Source organism: Musca domestica, unplaced genomic scaffold (assembly GCF_030504385.1).
Source record: "Musca domestica strain aabys unplaced genomic scaffold, Musca_domestica.polishedcontigs.V.1.1 27, whole genome shotgun sequence".
Classification (NCBI taxonomy): domain Eukaryota; kingdom Metazoa; phylum Arthropoda; class Insecta; order Diptera; family Muscidae; genus Musca; species Musca domestica.
In genome coordinates, this window is record NW_026712286.1 from 160,239 (window position 1) to 181,805 (window position 21,567).

The window sequence follows — 21,567 nt, forward strand, 5'->3', positions numbered from 1 at the left end:
AACAAAAAGAAAGAGTCTCATTCATACATTGGGGGAGGATTTGGTGCGGCTGGCCCCGTGGCACTTGTCGCACAGCAAATAAACACTGGCGTTTAGCGTGTCAAATTCAATTTAAACACCCACTTGAGCGCGCACTCATCTGTGGGATTACAATTCGTGAGCAGTGGAACGGTTTGAGTGATTACTCCTCATAATTCACCCTCGTTGCATTTCAGCCAAACCGAGTTAGCCTGTTGACAAAAATCAATGCTCGATGCGGCAATGTTGCCCGTAGGCCCCGAATGTTTGTAGCCACAAAATACCCCAGCTTATATTTAGGATGATCAGTGGAAAAACAAATTTGTTTCTCCCGCTCCTTTAGAGAACATTTTCATAAAGGAAATTGGTAGGAGGAGCTGGCGTTGACATGTGACAAACCCGGCTTATGAAGACACTCTAAGCGATGAGCATTAGTAACTTTCCCCGCAAAAAAATTTAAGCCCTTGCAATACCTAGGAATCCTTTCACGAGTGTGTTTTCAAGCAGTGCAAGGTAAGGCATGACAAATTGAGTGGGATAGCAACAAATCATGCATTCATTACTTTTTTAAATTGTCCAATATTTAATTTTCTTAAAAATAGTTCACTGGAATTACGAAAATAGCAAGGGCGCTTATGTTTAAGTTCTCAATATTTTACTCAAAAAAAAACTAAGATTGTGGCGGGGTTTTCAGATATTTAGCTGAAAAGTTAATCCGAAGACAATATAAAACTCCTTTCGATCAAATAACGATTTTTGTTTTATTTTGCGTTGGCGAATAAAAATTAGTAAGGAAATAACATATCGTGGAGTGAATTTTAATTACAAGATAAACCGGATTCGGAACACACAACCCAATAAGTCTTGTAATATATAAGTCTTGTGTATCCTAACGGTGCACTGTCTTGTAAAAATAATGATTATTTGGTTTTGAATCTGGGCCCCAAATCTCCAATTGTTACGGATTTAATAGTCATTGCTTTGAAAAAAAAAAAACGTTACCAACAAACTACTACGTTTTGGACGAGCTTCGAAATTTCGAGAGACTTAGCAGTAATAGGAGTTTATTTGATCTGAGTGACGTATGCCTATTAAAAAATAATAAAAATTGACTTATCATTTGGCTGTAAAAGAGCAAGGAAGTATTTGATCAGGTCAAAGTCTTGGGACTCTGTATAACAACATTGGTTATTTATTAACAATTATATTTATAACTTAAAATTACCGATAATTATACTATTATTAGCTTACTTTCTCTTTGTTAATTATGTTAGCAAGGTGTCTTAATACCAGGGTGTCTACAAGATGACACGGTACGGTTTACAAGGTGACACGATCAAATTCTCTTAATTACAAATATTAAGTGATCTGCTTTTGTTCTGACGGACATATACATTCAGAAAAGTTAAATTTCTAATTTCTGAAATATGTTTTAATCTTCTGTTCTGATGGGTTTCTCGCAATAGACAGTGTGACAGCAAGAGAAGAAATGCGCCAATTCCATTTTATTAAAATAAATACATAAACAGTCCATAAGGCCTGAATTTGAATTGGCTCCTGTGTGACCTTCTTGAATTAGCAGTGCTTAATGCTATTGTTGTTGTTGTTTTTCTTTTTAAACTACGTTTAATGTGAGTTGTGGAAAATGGCAGTGTTTGCCAACGTGTAAAGCTGGGAAGACAATGGTTTCGAAGAAGCCACCAATCCTCGACTCTATGACACTATCACACACTCACCAAAATGCGACGCGTTTCGTCGTTGGTTAAGCGACTCCTCGGGCATATTTGGAACAGACGATTCCGAAACTATGAACTTGATATTTTCTCCAAAAATCAATAAACATCGTGCCTACAACAACTAAAATTGGGATCAAGCCTCTCAATGAAAAAGTGAATTTCAACATAGTTCTGCAAACTACTGCAGCGAACTTTCACCTAACCGCCAATTGTAAACCGAACCTAATAATCTTTTGTGTCGTGTCACTAGTGCCTGGAAGCCATTCAAATCGCAAATATAAGCAGAATACAGATGTAAAAATCTCAGATAAAGTATTAAAGGATACAAATAGACAATTGGAACATACAATATAATCTTATTGCCTTAGAAATCTCGAGGTCCTAATGACAAAGTGTATCTCTTTGCCCTCTTCTTTTTAAACAACGTTTAATGTGAGTTGTGGATAATGGCAGTGTTTGCCAACGTGTAAAGCTGGGAAGACAATGGTTTCGAAGAAGCCACCAATCCTCGACTCTATGACACTATCACACACTCACCAATATGCGACGCGTTTCGTCGTTGGTTAAGCGACTCCTCGGGCATATTTGGAACAGACGATTCCGAAACTATGAACTTGACATTTTCTCCAAAAATCAATAAACATCGTGCCTACAACAACTAAAATTGGGATCAAGCCTCTCTATGAAAAAGTGAATTTCAACATAGTTCTGCAAACTACTGCAGCGAACTTTCACCTAACCGGCAATTGTAAACCGAACCTAATAATCTTTTGTGTCGTGTCACTAGTGCCTGGAAGCCATTCAAATCGCAAATATAAGCAGAATACAGATGTAAAAATCTCAGATAAAGTATTAAAGGATACAAATAGACAATTGGAACATACAATATAATCTTATTGCCTTAGAAATCTCGAGGTCCTAATGACAAAGTGTATCTCTTTGCCCTCTTCTTTATCCGGACATGGGATTTTCTTCAAAAAGCGATATGATATTGAATACATTTTGTAACAAAAACGAACAACCCAATGGAACTTAAGCGAGGACTCAAACAAAACGACACGGGAGACGAACATGACTCACAAACCGAAATGAGAAACACCGAAAAGCTGTGGCATCCTTCGAACGCGAGACGATACATTCACATTGGTCTACATTGTATTTCAGGAAAACCCCGTTTATATAAGGATATTTCATCAATATTTTTAATGGAATAATTTGCCTGACCATGAAAAGACTCATTGCCATGGCCCTCTCTACTCACTTTGGGGTATTAACCCTTAACATTAGGTAATGGAACTTCATGATATCCCCTTGCACAGTTAGGAGTGCAAGCCTCTACCTATGACTTGATTAAACCCCATAAAATTAGGTTGTGTGCATATGCAAGCTTCTTATAGTCCCTAAACAAATTCATTTTGATGAATATTTCCTTTCATGCTGGAAATAACCTATTTTAGCTCCTACTTTTTAAAACATTCCGTTGACAGTTATTTTGTAAACGTATGTCGCCTACACACACAAATGTATGAAGACACATGTGTAGGTCTCTAACATGTATGAAGACACTAAAATGTATGAAGACACATGTGTAGTTCTCTAACGTATTGAGAACTGTTAGCAATTGTTTATTCGTTTGTTTTTTTTTTTTATATAAATTCCTTCTTAAAACTTAAAGACAAAGTAAATGCTGCGTGGCCAATAGAAAAAACAATCGCTTCAATATCCCAGCAAGTCAAAATGCGACAAAATGGAATTGAAAGTATTAGGTATCGACAACATTTAAAGTCCTGGAGCTATCAGTCAACAAAATGTTGCCACAATCCTGATAAGAAGCTCTCCCATTCATGGCGTACCCAACAATTGTTTGCCCAATGACGTTTCTCCCAGCCAATTCTATTGCTTCTTTGTCTGTGACAATAGCACAAGGTCACTTCCACAAGTGGCAAGGTGTAGTCATGATTAGATACTCGACCATCGAAGACCGAGTGAGGCATTTGTGTGGCACTGCCAGGGCACCGGGAGGACAGCAGCCTTCAACCCCAGCCCACCCACGCGCCCAAACGAGTTTTTGCAAAACGAATTGCCAGTTGTATTTGTTGTCGCACTCCTCTGGTGCGAGGATATCAAAAGTTGGGAGAAGTGTGAAATGTTACCAAAATATTTACACACAAATGAAGATATCATCGACCGACAATGGAACGGGTGGGGGTCAGTCAACAACTGTTCCTCTCTTTATCTCTGTATTCAATTGTGTTTTTATGACTTCGTGGGAAGGGGGCTGCCACGTCGACTGCCTGCGGTTGTGCGAACACCAGACATCTATGAAATCATGGCTGTGAGCAAAGCATTAAATCGTGGGCAAAGACTCGTCGCTGGCAAGCAGTGAACTGAAGCTGAGAACATTTCACCGGCTCGTAGGACACTGAGTAGCAGCCCTCTTGCCAGGAGGGTGGGGGTTGGTTGTTAGTGGCCTCATCTTAAGCTTACCACAAGACAGTATTTGTCGTGTTTGAGCAAATATTTGACTTGTAATGTTGTGTTGGCGTTCTGCGAGATGAGGAACGGAGCAGAGCGGAGCGGAGAACTGCTCATTTGTATCGCGACATGTCCTTTCCTTCTCCCCGCCTGTCTGTGCACACTCACATCCGCTCCGATAAAAGAAATAAATATTATTGTGGATGTCGTGTGCGTGTGCCTCGGTCTTATTATATTTCCCTCTGTTTTCTTTTTGTGACAATGTGGCTGACTGACTTTCTATTGAATATTTTCTTTTGCCAATCTTTGGGATCAAAGATGACGGTGGTGGTGGGGGCAATGGAGAGGCATTTCCCAGCAACGACCGAGTATAAATCAAGGCGAAAAGGTCTACTTTTCCCAGCACATTTCAGTAGAACTGTAACAAATAAATGTTGTTTCTGCTTCGATATCCTTTCAAACTCGTTTTGTTCAGGAAATCAATAGCACTTAATAATCAAAATCCTTGCGTTCACACTCGAACCGCTTTCCGTTGTTAATTCCCCTCTAAGTATGAACAAAAAATATCTATCCCCTTAGGGTATCGGACAAAATTGCAAAAACTAGTGGATTCCTACAGGATCTGGAACAGACCAATTGCAAATTACGCCAAAATCTGATATCTTTAACATAAAGAGACTTTGCGGTAGCTATATCTGACGGGATTTTTGGCAGATTTAGCTGAAGCGTGTGTAGGATGAATGTGGTCACTCGTACAAAATATCGTTGTTATTTAGGAATGCACAAATGTAAAATCTGTTGAAACATTATTATGGCAACTATAGATAAATCTGAACCGATATTCATGCAATATTACAGACTGACTGTATCGGTCATATATCGCAAAAATCCTTCCTAATTATACAGATATAACGCATTTGGAGCACAATGAAACAGGAATTGGAGGAAGATAAGACGTGCGATATGCAACATGAATGAAAGTGCATTTCATGTTTTCATTTATGGTGCGCAATGGAGGTATAACTGAAAATATTTTGTTGTTGTTTTTCAAAACAACAAGTTAGAAAATATAAGTCGGATTTGTCGACAGATGCATACCCTCAGCCAATGTTCGATTGTTTAAACATATTTTGACTTCTGTTATGATTATTCAAAATGTTGACCCTCTATGGAGTAGGTTCCGAAGGAATGGTCCATATTGTCCATTTCGTATTAGACCTAAATAAATATCGTATAAATATTGCGACGTGCCAGGTTTGGACTTTACTTTATTTGATTTTTAGAAAATGGAAAATCGGACATGTATCTCCAATTTTATGCGAAATCTTAAATTCCACATTCATCTCAGGTTTCTGGTTGAGGAAAATTTTTAAATGAAGTAAGTTTTAAAGAATCGATGACTTGTTTCGCAAGCTATGATAGATAAAAGTATTGAAAATTGTGACCCTTGTTGTGGGTGAGGTACCAGAAGGAGTTCACAGATATATATCATCTTCACTTGTGTCATCTTGTGTTAGCAAAAATGTTTGTGTGTGTTTTGTTTTTAAAAATCTTCAACCCTATGTGGGGAGGTACCAAATGGAATGGTCCGATCTCTGCCTTTTTTATAACGGATCTTGTGTTGTTGGAAATATTGAGATGTGCCAAGTCTGAATGGAATAGGATGTTAATATCGCGTTTTATGAGCTCAATTGAGTACAAAAATTTAGAACCTTTGTGGGGGAGGTACCAGAAGAGTGGACCAATATATTCTATCTACACACCAGGCCTTGGGCTAATTAAAATATTGTGCTGTGTGTTATTTGAAGGCAATTGTCCATTTTCGCACCTGACCTAGCACTGATGTAAATATTAGGATTTGCAAAGTTGGAGCAAAATCGGATTGTTTTTCTTTTCTTTCAAAATTCAGACTTCAGCAATTTTCTTTTTCAGCAATGCCTTTTCGGTCAGTTTTAATATTTTTTTCCATCCCATCATAAAGGAGGCGAATTAAAGCGAATTTGCTCTATTCCAGTATCTGCAAGAATATACAGGTTTTGCAATTTGTTTCGATATTATAAGGAGAAATTTGATTATCATAGTGAAGACTTGCAGTTCTGGAACAGTCCAATTACATGCCATCTTTGTACACGCACATTTTTGTCAAAATAGAAATATTTACTGATTTTTAGTTATTTAGAAATATTTACTATAAAAACTTCAGACTGCTGTCATTTCTAAGCCACTCGTCCGACAGCTGTTAGAATTATTCCAGAGACAGCTCATTATATTGTTTACAAGCGTACAAAAGCATTCTGGTGAGAATTCTCCTGAAAAAAATTGTTCGTGATGGAATTCAAGCGTGATAGTGTGATTTCTATACATTGTGCTGGAAAACCACAAGTGGCTATCGTTAGAGCACTCCAGCATTTAACTGTGAATAAATCTTTTGTGTCTCGTACCATCGCTCGTTACCATGATACTGGTAGCGTAGCCCGACGCCAAGGAAGTGGAGGGAAGAAATCAGCAACATCAGCAGAAATGGTTCGAGATATAAAGAAGCGACTTGATCGAAACCCGCGTGGCCGAAAAATGGCTCGTGAGCTGAACATATCGCAATATTTCATTCGGTAAATATTGAAAAATGAGCTTTGGGTAAAGCCATTGAAATTCCAAAAAGTGCATGAACTTACACCGCAACCGAAAGAAAATAGACTCAAAAGAGCTAAAGAGTTGCTTCACATGGCCGAAAGTGGTGAACTGCCGAACGCACGCGATGGCCATGGTGATGGTGTGGGCCGCCATAACCGCCTATGGTCGCTCTCCGCTCGTATTAATCATCAAAATAAATGCCGAATATTATCGCGAAAATATTCTGGAGGGCGTATTAAAGCCTTTTGGCCACAGACCTTGGACATTCCAACAGGACACAGCATTATCGCACTTAGAATGCGCCACCCAAGAATGGTTACAAAATGAGGTTTCCAGCGCACAATGGCCACCAAAATCTCCGAATGCCAATCCGTTGGACTATTGTGTCTGGAGTATTTTGAAAAGCAAGGTTGACACTAAAAAATACCGAAGTGTCGATAACCTCAAGCAAGCGCTTCGCAAGGGCAAAATATTGGATTATACTTTGAATACATTCACTTGTTAAATTTCATCCTTAGTAGGTTTTGAATTTTGTTTAATGTAATGAAAATTGTATTTCTGTTTTTCATATTCTATTCTGTTAATAAACTTTAAATCGAACAGAACGGTTTGTCGGCCTTTATAAATTCAATAGGTTATGGGCCTTCTTTTTGTGTAAAGGATAAAGGATCAAGGACATAAAGGATATTTTCAATAAATCTAAAGGATAATCAAAGGATTTCAAGTTGAATTTAAAGAAATCAGGAAATATTTGCACGGATTTCAGGAAGATTTAAAACGGATAACTAAAAGGATACGATGTCGGATTCAAAACCAAATTTCGCAATACTCAATAACGAAAACTATGCAAACTGGAAATTCAAGATGGAATTGTTGTTGCGAAAGAATAATTTATGGAAGCAGGTAATAGAAGGATCTCGTCCCGAACCCAAAAGAAACCAAGGTAATGAAGTTGTGAATCAATCAGAACTTGACGCATGGGATATGAAAGATGACGAGGCACGGGGAACAATTGGATTGCTCGTTATGGATGACCAGCTTGGGCACATCCGAAGTGCGAAAACGGCTAAAGCTACCTGGAGCGCTCTTAAAGACTACCATGAAAAGAACACACTCACCAATAAGGTATATTTGATGAGGTCAATATGTAGTCTAAAACTTCAAGAAGGAGGTAACGCAATTAGTCACATAAATGCAATGAACGATTTATTTACTAAACTACGGGATGTCGGCGAAGAAGGTTTGTCAGATAAATGGAGTGCTGCCATGCTCTTAAGCAGTCTTCCGGAAGGATATGATGCCTTAATTACATCGCTTGAATCTCGCAAGGAAGAAGAGATTACCTTCGCATTAGTGCAGCAACGTGTAATTGCAGAATTTGAAAGGAAACAACACTCAGTCAATGAGGGAAACGACTCAATTTTAAAAGTGGTGGCTGGGACAAATGGTGTATGTTATTTTTGTAAGAAGTCCGGACATCAAAAGAAGAATTGCACCAAGTACAAATATTGGAAAACAAAGCAAAATTCTGGAAAGAATCCCAATAAAATCAATTCAATCGAAGAAAAGGTAAATGAAGAAAACAAAAGTGAAGATTTTTTTATTCAAGATTGGCAATACTAAGAAGTTTTGTTGGCTTGTGGATTCTGGAGCAACACGACATACAGTAAATGAAAGAAAGTTTTTCAAGAATCTCAATCACAATTACAAGAGTTCGATCGAATTAGCAAATGGTCAAACCATTGCTATTGAAGGTATTGGTGAGGGTGAGATTATTACGAATGATGAATTTGGTAACCAACATAAAATAACGTTAAGAGAGGTACTATATGCTCCTTGTTTAGTTGGTAACATTCTCTCGGTAAGGCAACTAACGAAATCTGGCTACAACGTTGCATTTAAAGATAATAATTGCTGCATAAATTCTGGAAATAATAATATCGGAATTGCGGATATTGACGGTGAAATGTATATTTTGCGACAACCAGATTTTGTTCATGCAGTATTGCAGCACAACGAGAATTGCATACATCAATGGCATCGGAGGCTTGGACACCGTGATCCAGAAGCAATTAGAAAAATGTGTAATGAGAAATTGGTTGAAGGTTTAAACATTGTGGGTTGTGGTATAAAGGAAATTTGCGAAAGTTGTGTTAAAGGCAAAATGACTCGCTTGTCATTTCCAAGGCAATCAATGACGAAATCTACAGCTCCCTTGGAATTAATCCATAGTGACGTATGCGGTCCAATGCAAACCACTACACCATCTGGAAAAAGGTTCATAGTGACATTTATAGATGATTTCTCTAGGTTCACTGTAATAAGATTAATATCACAAAAGTCGGAAGTTTTGCAGACATTCAAAGATTTTGTAATGTTGTGTCGTACTAAATTCGGTAAGATTCCTAAGAAAATTCGATCTGATAGAGGTGGAGAATACACAGGAAAAGCATTCGAAGATTATCTCAAGTGTGAGGGTATTGAAAACCAACTCACTGCTCCCTATTCCCCACAACAGAATGGAAAGGCGGAACGAAAGAATAGGACTTTAATAGAAATGGCAAGGTGTATGTTATCAGAGGCAGATTTACCATACACATTTTGGGGAGAAGCAGTTGCAACAGCAAATTTTATACAAAACAGAGTTTTAACCAGAACAACCAATGCTACTCCATATGAACTATGGTACGGAATAAAACCAAGTGTAGATAAGTTTCACGTTTTTGGATCTAAATGTTTTGTACATATTCCGACTGAAAAAAGGCGTAAACTTGACAGCAAAGCAACCGAAATGATTTTCCTTGGTTATGATGAGAAGTCAAAGGCTTTTCGTTGTTATGATCAATATGCTAAGAAGGTTGTTATTAGTCGCGATGTGATATTCACAGATTTTATCAAGATAGATGCTGAAAATGTTTCCATTTCTTTAAATCCAAGGATTAAGGAATTATTGATTGAGGAGGAGATACCCGAAAATAATTCAGTAAAAGAAAATACAATCAATATTCCAATTGAGGGCCGAAATAATTTACCGGATGAAAATAATATAGAGGAAAATTCAATAAATATTCCAAATGAAGAAAGCACTAACTCAACACAAGACAGCAATATTTGTGAGCAACATATTAGAACATCCAAAAGATGCAACAAAGGTTCTGCACCGAAAAGACTAATTGAAGAAATATGGTCAGCGAATGAAATTAGAGAACCGAAATCATACCACGATGCAATTAACAGTACCGAGCGTGCGCAGTGGTTGGAAGCTATGCAAGATGAACTAGAATCTCTACAGGCAAATCAAACATGGGAACTTGTCAGTTTACCCGAAGGTAGAACAGCAATCGGAAGTAAATGGGTATATAAAGTGAAACGTGATGTTGATGGACAAGTAAATAGATTTAAAGCCCGACTCGTTGCTCAAGGATTTTCTCAAAAATTCGGCGTAGATTACGATGAAGTTTTTGCACCTGTTGCAACACATACCTCGTTTCGAATTCTGCTGTCAATTGCTGGAAAAGAAAAAATGATGGTTAATCATTTTGATGTAAAGACTGCATTTTTAAATGGTAAGCTGTCTGAAACCATTTTTATGCAACAACCTCCAGGATTTCAAGATAACAATGAGCAGGTTTGTCTATTGAAGAAAAGTATATATGGCCTCAAGCAGGCTGCTAGATCATGGAATATGGTTTTACACGAAGCGCTTGAAAAAATGGGTTTCAAACAGTGTATAAATGATTTATGTTTCTACTATGGTAATATTTCTGGGAAATTGAGCTACATTCTTGTTTATGTTGATGACATAATTGTAGCATGCAATACATCGACGCAGATGAATTATATTGGTAATACTTTGTCAAAGAATTTCACTATAGTTAATTTAGGAAAAATTAAACATTATCTGGGAATCGAAATAACACAAGATTACAAAGGAAATTTTCAACTCTTTCAATCTTCGTATATTGGAAAAGTTGTAAACGAATATGGTATGCAGGACTCTAAAAATGTAAAAACACCAATGGATGTTAGTTACGGAAAATCAGAAGATTCAACACTTCTTGAAACAAATATGAAGTATAGAAAATTAATTGGACAACTTTTATATATTTCTGTCAATTCTCGACCAGACATTTCAGCTGCAGTAAATATATTGGCTCAGAAGGTTGCCAACCCTACAATGGAGGATTGGTCTCAATGTAAAAGGGTTCTGAAATATCTTAAGTCTACTTCACAGTTAAAACTTAATTTGAGCAATGATGAAAATGAACAAAGTCTTGTTGGATATGCTGATGCAAATTGGGCAGAAGAAAGAACCGAAAGGAAATCTAATAGTGGTAGAATTTACTTTTATAATGGAGGTACGATAGGATGGTCTTGCCAGAAACAATCAATTGTGGCAACATCGACATGCGAGGCTGAATTTATTTCATTATCTGAAGCTTCTAAAGACGCAAAGTGGTTAAGGCAACTATTAGAAGAAATTCATTATCCTATTAATGAACCAACTCTTATTTATAATGACAACCAAAGCTGTTTGCGTCTAGTAAATGATGACAAATTTTCTTTTCGAACTAAACACATCGATACAAAATATAAATTAACAAAAGACCTAGTCAAGAAAGGAATAATTAGATGCACATATTGTCCAACGGAGGAGATGATTGCCGATATATTAACGAAACCACTAACAGCACCTAAACATGTAACTTTACGCGAGAAATGCAATTTAAAGTGAATGAGGAGGAGTATTGGATTATACTTTGAATACATTCACTTGTTAAATTTCATCCTTAGTAGGTTTTGAATTTTGTTTAATGTAATGAAAATTGTATTTCTGTTTTTCATATTCTATTCTGTTAATAAACTTTAAATCGAACAGAACGGTTTGTCGGCCTTTATAAATTCAATACAAAATACCGCAGAGCAACATTCGGGCAGCGTGTGACGGTTTCATTGGCCGTTTGAAGGCCATAATTCGTGCCAAAGGTGGCCAATTCGAAAAAATCTAAACTTATTCTAAAATTTGATGCTATTTCCGACATTTTTTTGCTATCATTCATTAAAATTAAAAAATTTAAATATTATGGCGTTTGACTTAGTTGCAGTTTTTATATCTCACCCTGGTAATAGGTGGCCTGAAAGGCTTAACTTGTTATCCTACCACGGTTAATTGAGCAAGAGAACGGACAGCTTTCTAGCAAAAAGTATTAATAGTAACATATTTCAAAATTCCAAAACTATTTCGCTACCACGCCAAGTGCGCCAAGTCAATAACCAATCGCCCGGTGCCCGTCAACTCAGGAAGTGCGGGCATGCTGCTTCTCCACCCCCGAAAACAACCCAGTGCATTCATAAAAGACGAGAAATCCATATCAATGGACACAATTAATTAAACAAATGCAGTGCCAGCGAAAACATTAAATACATTTTATATTGTCGGCTGCAACACAAAGGACCAATTACACAAAAACCCGTTCATGCATAATTGCCGGACACAAAGAAGCAATTAGAGCCGCGAAATGCGCTTTGCATGCATGAAAATGCTGTTTTTGCCGCCATTGGACGTGGAGAGCCGCCATTTCAGTAACAGACCATCAACTATTATTTCTTTTTATCCTGCGAATGCATGGACGAATAATGCAAACAATAAACAAGGACAATGAAACAAAAAGGAGGACCGTTCGCTCACTGGCCTGCTTCAATAAGGAAGAATAGAAAGTTTCGAAATTGCGAGGCTTAAATGGACGATCTGACACACACACATGCATACATACATACACATATTCCGTGCATGGGCTCCTCCAGATCTACTAGAAATAACCAAATCCCATAATATCGCTTTCAGTTCCTCTGACTTACATACATATGAGCGCACACATAGGGGGTAAATTAGACAATCGTCTGAATGAAAATATTTATCAAAAATCTCCAAAGGAAACGAGAACAGATAAACGCATAAATATTATTGACATCCATTTGTACCACTGAAAGTATCCATTAATCTTTGTGCCAGTCAGATTGATTTGGTGCCTCCCAAGGAGTCGTCTTTTTAATAAGAATTCAAAATCCTCGTTGATCAAACATAGACGCTGATCAAAGAGGACTGTCTCCAGGCAAATTTCGACTGAACTTTTGTTGGTGTAGAAAGTTATATATTTTATAAACATAACTTACAACATTCTTCCCAAACTGTTCGGTTAGATTATTTTTGGACTTGAAATCATCATTTAATCGGTTGGTCACACTAAGTGACATTATATAAGTATGCCTGGCGTTCCAAGATGATTCACAAATCAATTTAAGCTGATAATTACAGATAGTTAAAGGGGGCGGAAAATTACCTAGAGAGACACCAAAAGAACTGGCCATTTCCAAAGACCAAGTCCCCCACCTTACTGTCGACTTTAACAGCTCTCCCAGCTCCACGGGGACCTTAACGCCTAGCATATTCGTATGTCAGTCAGAGTATGTGTCGGTGTGTGTTAGTGTTAAAATGGAGCAAGTAACAGAAACCGCGTGCACATTCCAGTAACAATGCCGGGATTTTAAATGCAAAGATATGGCGTGTGTTCTTCCCAGATAAGCACAAACAACAATTTCCAAATGCCATTTGTATAACTTACACTCACAATGGCGTGCACATGCCGGAGCACACACACACACACATACGAATGCGAATAAGACGATGTTCACGCCTCTGATGCTGAACATCTGTACATTAGAGTGCGCCTCTCAAAATGTTGTTCTGTTTGGCAGAACTACACACGAAAATCTTGCATAAATTCGACCCGGATTTCGGACTTTCGCTCTTAGTATAAATATATAGATATTTGTCGTACACTTTACTTTGACAACAACAACAACAACATGTCTTTTCCAGGATGACGTCAATGTTTTAATTCGAGTGCTGAAATTCTGACTCGCACTTCAAAAGAAGTGTCAAAACGGCTGTTACAGGGACTGTCAACCTACCGAAGTGGACCACAGTCTCCATAACAGGAGTATCATAATATTTAGAAGATTTGTTGTCGCAAATAGCATGCTCAACAGTCCAAACACATTTCTTTACTTTGCGCGGAAGCATTTGCTTTCGTTCTTTTATTTGAAGTTTCATAGCCTGCTGATTCTATGACCCTAAATATGACCCTTATGGAATCATCACATTGAAGATAAATATGACTGAAGGTGGTACCAAATGAGACCGTCGCAGGGAATGAGTTAACATTTCTAACTCAAAGCCGGTGTCGCAGACCCAGTTTTTGTGAAACTTGTGACCATTAGCATGTCCGAGTTTTGTTAGTTGCCTTTTCTTGTAAAGTCTCATGCATTATATTGGACACCCACGAACCTCGTTGGTGTCTTACACGTCGTATAAATTCCCTCTCTGCAACCCTATTTATGATTTTAATTGTCTTGGCTGATGACGGAAACATAAACATATCGCCATAAAAGAGAGCAGGCACAATTTTAAGCGTACTTCTTGCGAGACCATTCTGTGCCTCTCTTCTAAAATACTTTTCGACCAATCTGGCTCCATTGTTCTGCTACGACCTGGACCTTACTTTAGCATTTACTAATAAACCATTAAACCGAATTGATATTATATTCGCATTGTTTGCTATTCCTCATCGTTTCCCTGCATTGACGCAATCCAAGCAGTCCGGGGAAAGGTATTGAAGTTGTGTCATGTATAATTTTGTGGTCATAAATTATCATGCAATAAGTTGCATGACAAATATTTTACAAAAATTATGAAAACGACGGAATCGGCTCACGAGACACACTATTATTCATTCGACTGAGAATTGTACAGCTGAGAAATTAAAGAGGACGAAATTCTTCCCAATTACATGTACGTAGCTTATATATAGGCCTGCCTCTTTTTCACACGAATCTCCGCTATCATCCGCACCACTATAGAGTCTTTCTAGTAAAACCTCATGCATTCGTACTGGAAGCGAACCTCGTGGGTGTCTTCTAACTCATCATCTAACTGTCTTTCCGAATAAGGAAACGCAAACATATCGCCATAATGGAGAGCGAAAATATAAACAAATCGTTACTTGCAGCCTAGCCATAAATGATCGTGCAATACGCTGCAACCTGACTGGATTCATTTTATGCCCAAAAATGGGCTTATAAAAGTTAAGAAAAAAATACCACATATGCTCGCGAGACACCCTATGATCCATTTGACTGTATTCAAAATACGCCACTACAATGGCAGCTTTGAGTGTTTTTAGGGAACGAATTCCCTCCCAATTGCATGTACGTAGCTTTTTTAAAGGCCTACATCCTCTTCGTAACGGCAAGTGTGGTTTCTATGTAGACACGGAACTCCGCCACGATCCTCATCAAGATGGAGTTACCTTGTAGTTTTCACAGCAGTGTGTCCTGCGCCAATCGGGAGGTTCTTGCATAGACGGACAAACCATGCGAACGCAGAGAAGCCGGATAATGTAAAGCCGTAACAAACAGCCATCCTAATAATAATAATAAAAATTAATGTAGTGCCGGCAGACAATGGCGGGTGATTTAATACTTCTAAGCCCCCGCTACAGCTTTTATGAGCGCAGAGGAGTGCGAACTGTTTTCCTTTTTAAACGGCTTACATTGTAGCCAATTCCGTTCCAAGCAGCGGGGAATCTAATAATATTTCGGGACAAAAAGATGAACACAAATGAATGCTAATAACCATCAGCATTTCTATCAGAGCTAATTTGGTGGTTTTGCATAGCTCGAAAGACTCGCAGCCACTTCCATTTTATTGTCATTTGTTTTCTTATTTCGCCTTATTCCCTTTTAATTGCAAATTGAGTTTTGTGGGTCGCAAAGGCAGGTGGTGGGGTGGGGGTCTGATTAATTTTTATTGTTGCCATAAGTACTTTGTATCCATTTGAAGCGACTGTCTTGATCTTGGCCTCATTCGGTCGCAATTAGGACCTTTGTTGGGACCTGGCAAAATGTCAGATTGAAAAAGTAAACTTTTTATAATCCACCAAATAGGCTGTGACCTGACTCGTGATTTGGATGATGCTGCTGGTGGTGCAGCGAGCGGCGCATGGACGGGTGGGAGGCCCGGGACGGAAAACAAAAACAGATTTATTCTCCAAAAGAGAAACGTAATCAAGTAACACTGGTGGCAAAGAGGATGCTGCGCTGCTGATTTCGAGTTGACATTCCTAGCTCCCTTGTAAGCCGCAATGTGGAGGAAGTGTTCGGGGAGGCACGACAGCGTGTGAGCAAAAGGACACCAGCATTAGAATGCTTTGCGCATTGTATTTTGTTTCCGTTCCTTTATTAAGGTCTTCTGGGGTTCACTTCTTGACGTATCGGAGGGCCGGGGCACATGCAAAAGAACATTTCATTATATTTCTTTTTTATGTACTCGTTCGAAGCAAGCGTTTTCTTGCTGGTGCTGCACGTTTAACATCCTGCTATCGTACTAATTTCCGTTCTTTATCTTGCCACAATGGTGTTCATAATGGGCAGGGCAGGGCAAAGCGTTGCCACAACAACATCAACATCAACAATGTTCCTTTCCTCTCCTCTCGACAGCTCGCACCCATACGCATACAAATATGCTCGGCGTTCACTCGGGGCAGCGTCAGCACCAGCCAAGAGTCGTCATCCCCGCCATCTGCCAGCCAACAGCTTTACAATCTTTGAAAGACAAACAAACAAACAACACCAACCAACACCACCTAATGGTCATTAAATGTGATTAACTTACATAAATTATATGGAAAATCTGAATTTTATTGCCTCCGAGTGCCGTCAGCAAATTATGGATTTCCATTTATCACAACTAAATTTGAATCTGCAAAGCCTAAACTCCAGCCTCGCGCGCCCCTTCGGAATAGCCAACACGAACAACTCTCTCAGGACGACAACAATAACCGCGAAAATTATTGCCAATTGTTTGGCTGAATTGAATTGGAGACCGATCCAATAACAATGACGGCATTGGCGACGGTGACGATGACAAACAAATGCCACCAGCAGCTTTGTGCGGAAACCGGCGTCACACGAACTTCTAATGCAATTTAAACGCTTTTTTATGACGAAATAATGCAACGAAATTATTCAAAATGTGTTGATGTGTCCATCGCTATTAAGAGCGATTGTTTGGGCGTTCCACTTGCAGTGGCCAACAAACCCATATAGCCAGCCAGAACGAGGAGTTATTCCTTCGCACCAGCCCTCCAAACGCCCTGCCTTTCTATTCTATTCCAGCAGACACCGAGGCAGGCAGTCAGTCATACAGTCCCATTCCCTTTGCCCCGCGCACATAATAGCCGTGCTGATTGTGGCACACAAAGCCGACAAATTGCAAAGGCGTTTTATTTACGTTTGTTTTTCTTTATTTCTCGGCTTCTCCGGCCCCTGTCCAATGGCACACCATCCAACCCCCTTTCGCACACACCGACACACGGCGGGCGAGCGAGCGAGCATTAGCATCTACAATCGCTGCGCACCATGCAATGGTAGTCGCCAAGTCAACAATTGACATAAACAATGCGTCAATCCCTAATAAAATAATTATGATGCACGTGTCCGCAATCAGCAGCTTCCAAAAGCCAAAAAAAGGCTTAGAGCCAAAACAAATTTAACGGTTCTATTGCCAACAAAAAGACGTTGTGCGTGTGTGTGTGTTTGTAACTATATTTGTTGTGAGTGGAAATTGAGGCATGTTTTTTGTCGTAGACTTAGAAATGATATCTATTAGTGGGCCCCGATTATCCGAAAAGAGAATAACCCGAAACCTTCATCATCCCGATGAAATGCACTCGTTTCAAAAACACCTAATATACTCCATAATAATATATATATTTTTCGAAGATTTTAAATGGAGGTCACCTGATTATGTATCCAATTAAGAGCCCAATGTCAGATTGTGGCTAATTCCGATCAAAAGCGTAATCATAAAATTAGAATCGTGAGGGGACAACTGTTACAGATTTTGAAATATTCGCGGACCAAAGTTGACATTCTCAATGAGAACTATAAATACCTAATTACAGCCTATTCCAAAGACCTAAAATGGTAAAGACTAAAAAAAAAAACATTTAAAGAAAAAAAGACAAACAAAGGTTTAAAAAATCCAAGAATTGGGTTTCAAAATTCTACTCCATAGACTTTCTCAGTTAATTGCATATTGTCTTAGCGGTTTAAATCGCTTAACATTGTTTACTATGTTGTTACGATATCATAACAACAGAGGTATTTTCACAGGGTGCCCTTTTCTTGACTTTGTCTTGTCCCATCTTTATACTTCTATGTCTTTGACCTATTCAATTCGGAAACAAGTCCAAAGCCTTCAAAATATTAAAATAGGGTGACAACAATTTTTTTTTTGGTTCGTGCAGGTAAAAACCTTGACTGAAATATCCCATTTTCAATCTTATAAAAGTTACAGACAAAATATGATTATAAGCAAGATTTCACCTAGGTCAATCCATTCAAAAGTTTGAACGATAAGGTAGAAATCGTGGTAGAACTGAATGAAAATCTAATATTTCGAAATAATTTATTCCAAAAGGTTCTTCGATAACCCAGAAAATGTGAGCAAGTGAAGGAAATTTGATAGTTGTACAATAGATAGCATGTTACAATTAAGTCCAGGTAACCTCGTTTTAAAAAATAATATCCAGCTCTGTATTTTTCCGTAATTAACCTTTCAAACTTCTTTGAAAACAGGTTCCCATCTCGGATTTGTACAATAGGTTCCTAAATATACATTTTGACAATTGGATGTTGTCAAGTGTATAATTTAGAAAAAAAAAATGCAAACATATGATTGTATGACGCTGCTTTCTTAATTTGAGAGTCTGCAAATTCATGTTGGGAAAACATTCTCAGCAACAATTCTACAGCGGCCGATGGGAAAATGTTAAGAAATTTTGTTTATTTCTCTTTTGAGGTGAGCTTAAAGATCTTACATTTGTAGAGAACGGAAGGACAGAGAGACTATGAGACGCGTTCCACCACTGCTTAAACGTCACATCAGGCAATGGCCTACAAGGGTCGTTTTTTGGAAAGCAGTGCATATGCGAATTAAACTCCAGAACTACCCAAGCTCTCCTTAAGTTATACTATCATGGGAAAGGGAAGAACTGAGCATGGATCTTATTTACTTGAGAATATTCGAAACTTAAAGAGCTTGCTTTTCGTCCAAGTCTTCATATTAAAAAATTGCAAAATAATCCAAAGCTGTCAGTTTCAAAGAGTAATGTGATCATCAGCCAAGCCAGACTTATGCAATCAACTGATAGAATATTCCGCAACAACAAAAGGAATAACTGCAGTTTTTGTAAAATAAGCAATGAGTAAAAGTGTTAAGAAGTTACTAGCTTTTTATACAACATGCAATGCGAAAATGTCTAACTAAATTCTGACACCGAGGCATAATAGAAGAAAGCTTTTACATTATTTTAATGCCGCTTAGTGAGCTTCGGCAAAAGTTGAGGTTTCCTTAAAGACCACTATGCCCTGCTCCTAAGCTAGATTTGCATTTTTTTTTTTTTTTTTGCAAGCCGTTTTCTTTTTAATGAATTCCGAAGACAACACAATACAGTTTCCAATAGTGGATTCGCCAGACAAAGGATATGCCCGAAGGAAACACATTCACTACGTGCATTCAATCATAATATGCTTAAAATCTTATTTCGCACACAATGGGATTTTAGAATACTTGATGAAGCAGGAGCCGTGTTTTGCAAAACAAATTCCCAGAAAAAGGATATAAAAATAAACAAATGAATCAAAGAGAGCCAAATCCCCTCGAAAAGAAGCTGCCAGTGCGAATGGCTCACACCCACATTCTTCCGTGGCGTTGACAATGCCATTGAAAGTGGTAACAATTTGTTTTAGCTTTTTCGATTGTTTTCCTTTGTGTTTTTATTGAAGCGTTTGACAAGAATGTGGGGGTTCAAACGCCACGAGGAACACGGGCAGAGGCACAATCGATGCGTTGACAGGCAGCACGTTTGTCATTCAGTTAACGCCCTTTGTCGGTTATATACACGTTCCTGCCAGTGTTGTTGTTGTTGTTATCATCCACTGCACGTTCGCAGTATGCCCCCAGTCGTGCTGTGATTGAACTTGTCCACAGCCGAATGCCTAATGCCATTTCCATGGAATTATTAAAAGATTCATAAGCGAGTAAATCAATTGGTGAATTTCGACCACTCGATGCTGATGTCTTTACGAATATCAGAGGACCATGCAATTCCTGACAGCCAAAGTCACACACTTTGAGGATAACGTAATGAACGCCCCCTCGCTTGTGGCGGTTTGACGACACATTGGAACAAACTTCGGCCAGCTCAAGCTGGGTCTGAAGCTGTGGAAACTCGCATCCAAAATTGGTGCAATTCCACTTCACAATTCATCAAGTTGCTGGATTGGATGGGGCTTAATTAAGACGAGATTTAAACAGCTTTGCAATCCGTGCACCGCGAATTATGCAAGCCAATTTTTATTCGAGGCCTTTGCCTCCCCCATTGCTGTTCACCAAACCACAAGTTTCGTAAACAGCAGTTAATTTAGTTGTCGGGTCGGTGACGATACAAACGGATAAAGTTCCTGTGTTTTCTAAAACTTTCAACAACTTCGGTATCTATGCTCTCGCCCGAGATAGCAAACGGAAATAGCAGAACTTGTAAAAGTAGCGATTATATTTCCGTTTTCCTTGCAAGCCGCACTACATTGCCACCAGCAGACACCATGTCGCGAAGTCAGTTTTGTCTGAGATCACAGTGTGCTGTGCTGTGCTGTGCTGTGCTGTGATTGAGGACGAGAGCAATGGCATTTATAAAATATGTTTATCCCAAAGACCCGTTTGTTCCTCCGACGAGCAATCAATAAGCATTGTTATTCTATTGATTCTATGCATGGGTTTTTGACCAACCGACAATAAATAGAGAGAGGGAAGGCGTTGCAAAGGAGGCATCTATGTTTTGAACTATATTTGGGTAATTAAATGGATTTCGCAGAACTCAACAGAACATAATTATCAAAAGTTGGGGATCCACGTTGGAATTAGAAAATGTAGCTAGTAGAACCCGCAACCATATGCAATGTCAATGACGTTTTGGGAGCATGACTGAATATAGGTCACCTAAAAAAAAGGTAATGATATCTGATAAAATGGGCACAAATACTAGAAAAATGCGTCAGCAGCGACCTGTGTCCACCTTGAGTCAGAGTTGTGTTTTACTACCACATACACATTTTACTACCACCCCACACCGCTATGAAGTACCCGTATCAAATAAACCTTTGTATTGATCAGACCAACAATTATGGTTATTTACGTCTTAAGAGTGGCTTGAATTCGGAATTACATGGAAGTAATATCTGGAACAATTTGCATGCTGTTGTGACCCCTCGTACCAAATATCACTGCTACAGAGTGCATGTTGTCTGCATCGATTTTCACCAAATAAGCTAAATTCCGATCTCCAAAAAATTTGGAAAAGATAATTTTAAGCTATATCCGATATCTTGTACCAAATACCATTGTTATGTTAGGACTAACGCTACATCTGAACCGATTTTCAATATCTGACGTTAGCATAAATTACCCATTTGGTGCACAATGAAGGTGAAATCGGATGAAGATATATGTATGAAGAACTACATCTAACTTTGGACCGATTATTATCAATTTCAATAGGGCTGATCCTTGGGCCATGCAAACGAA

The 21,567-nt window shown here is 38.6% G+C and overlaps 1 protein-coding gene across 1 annotated transcript in view; it reads right to left on the minus strand.

The window, feature by feature from the left end:
- The window catches only part of LOC131803073 (uncharacterized), a 104,256-nt gene that overhangs the window by 59,372 nt on the left and 23,317 nt on the right, over positions 1-21,567 (minus strand). The gene's annotated exons all lie outside the window — the stretch shown is intronic.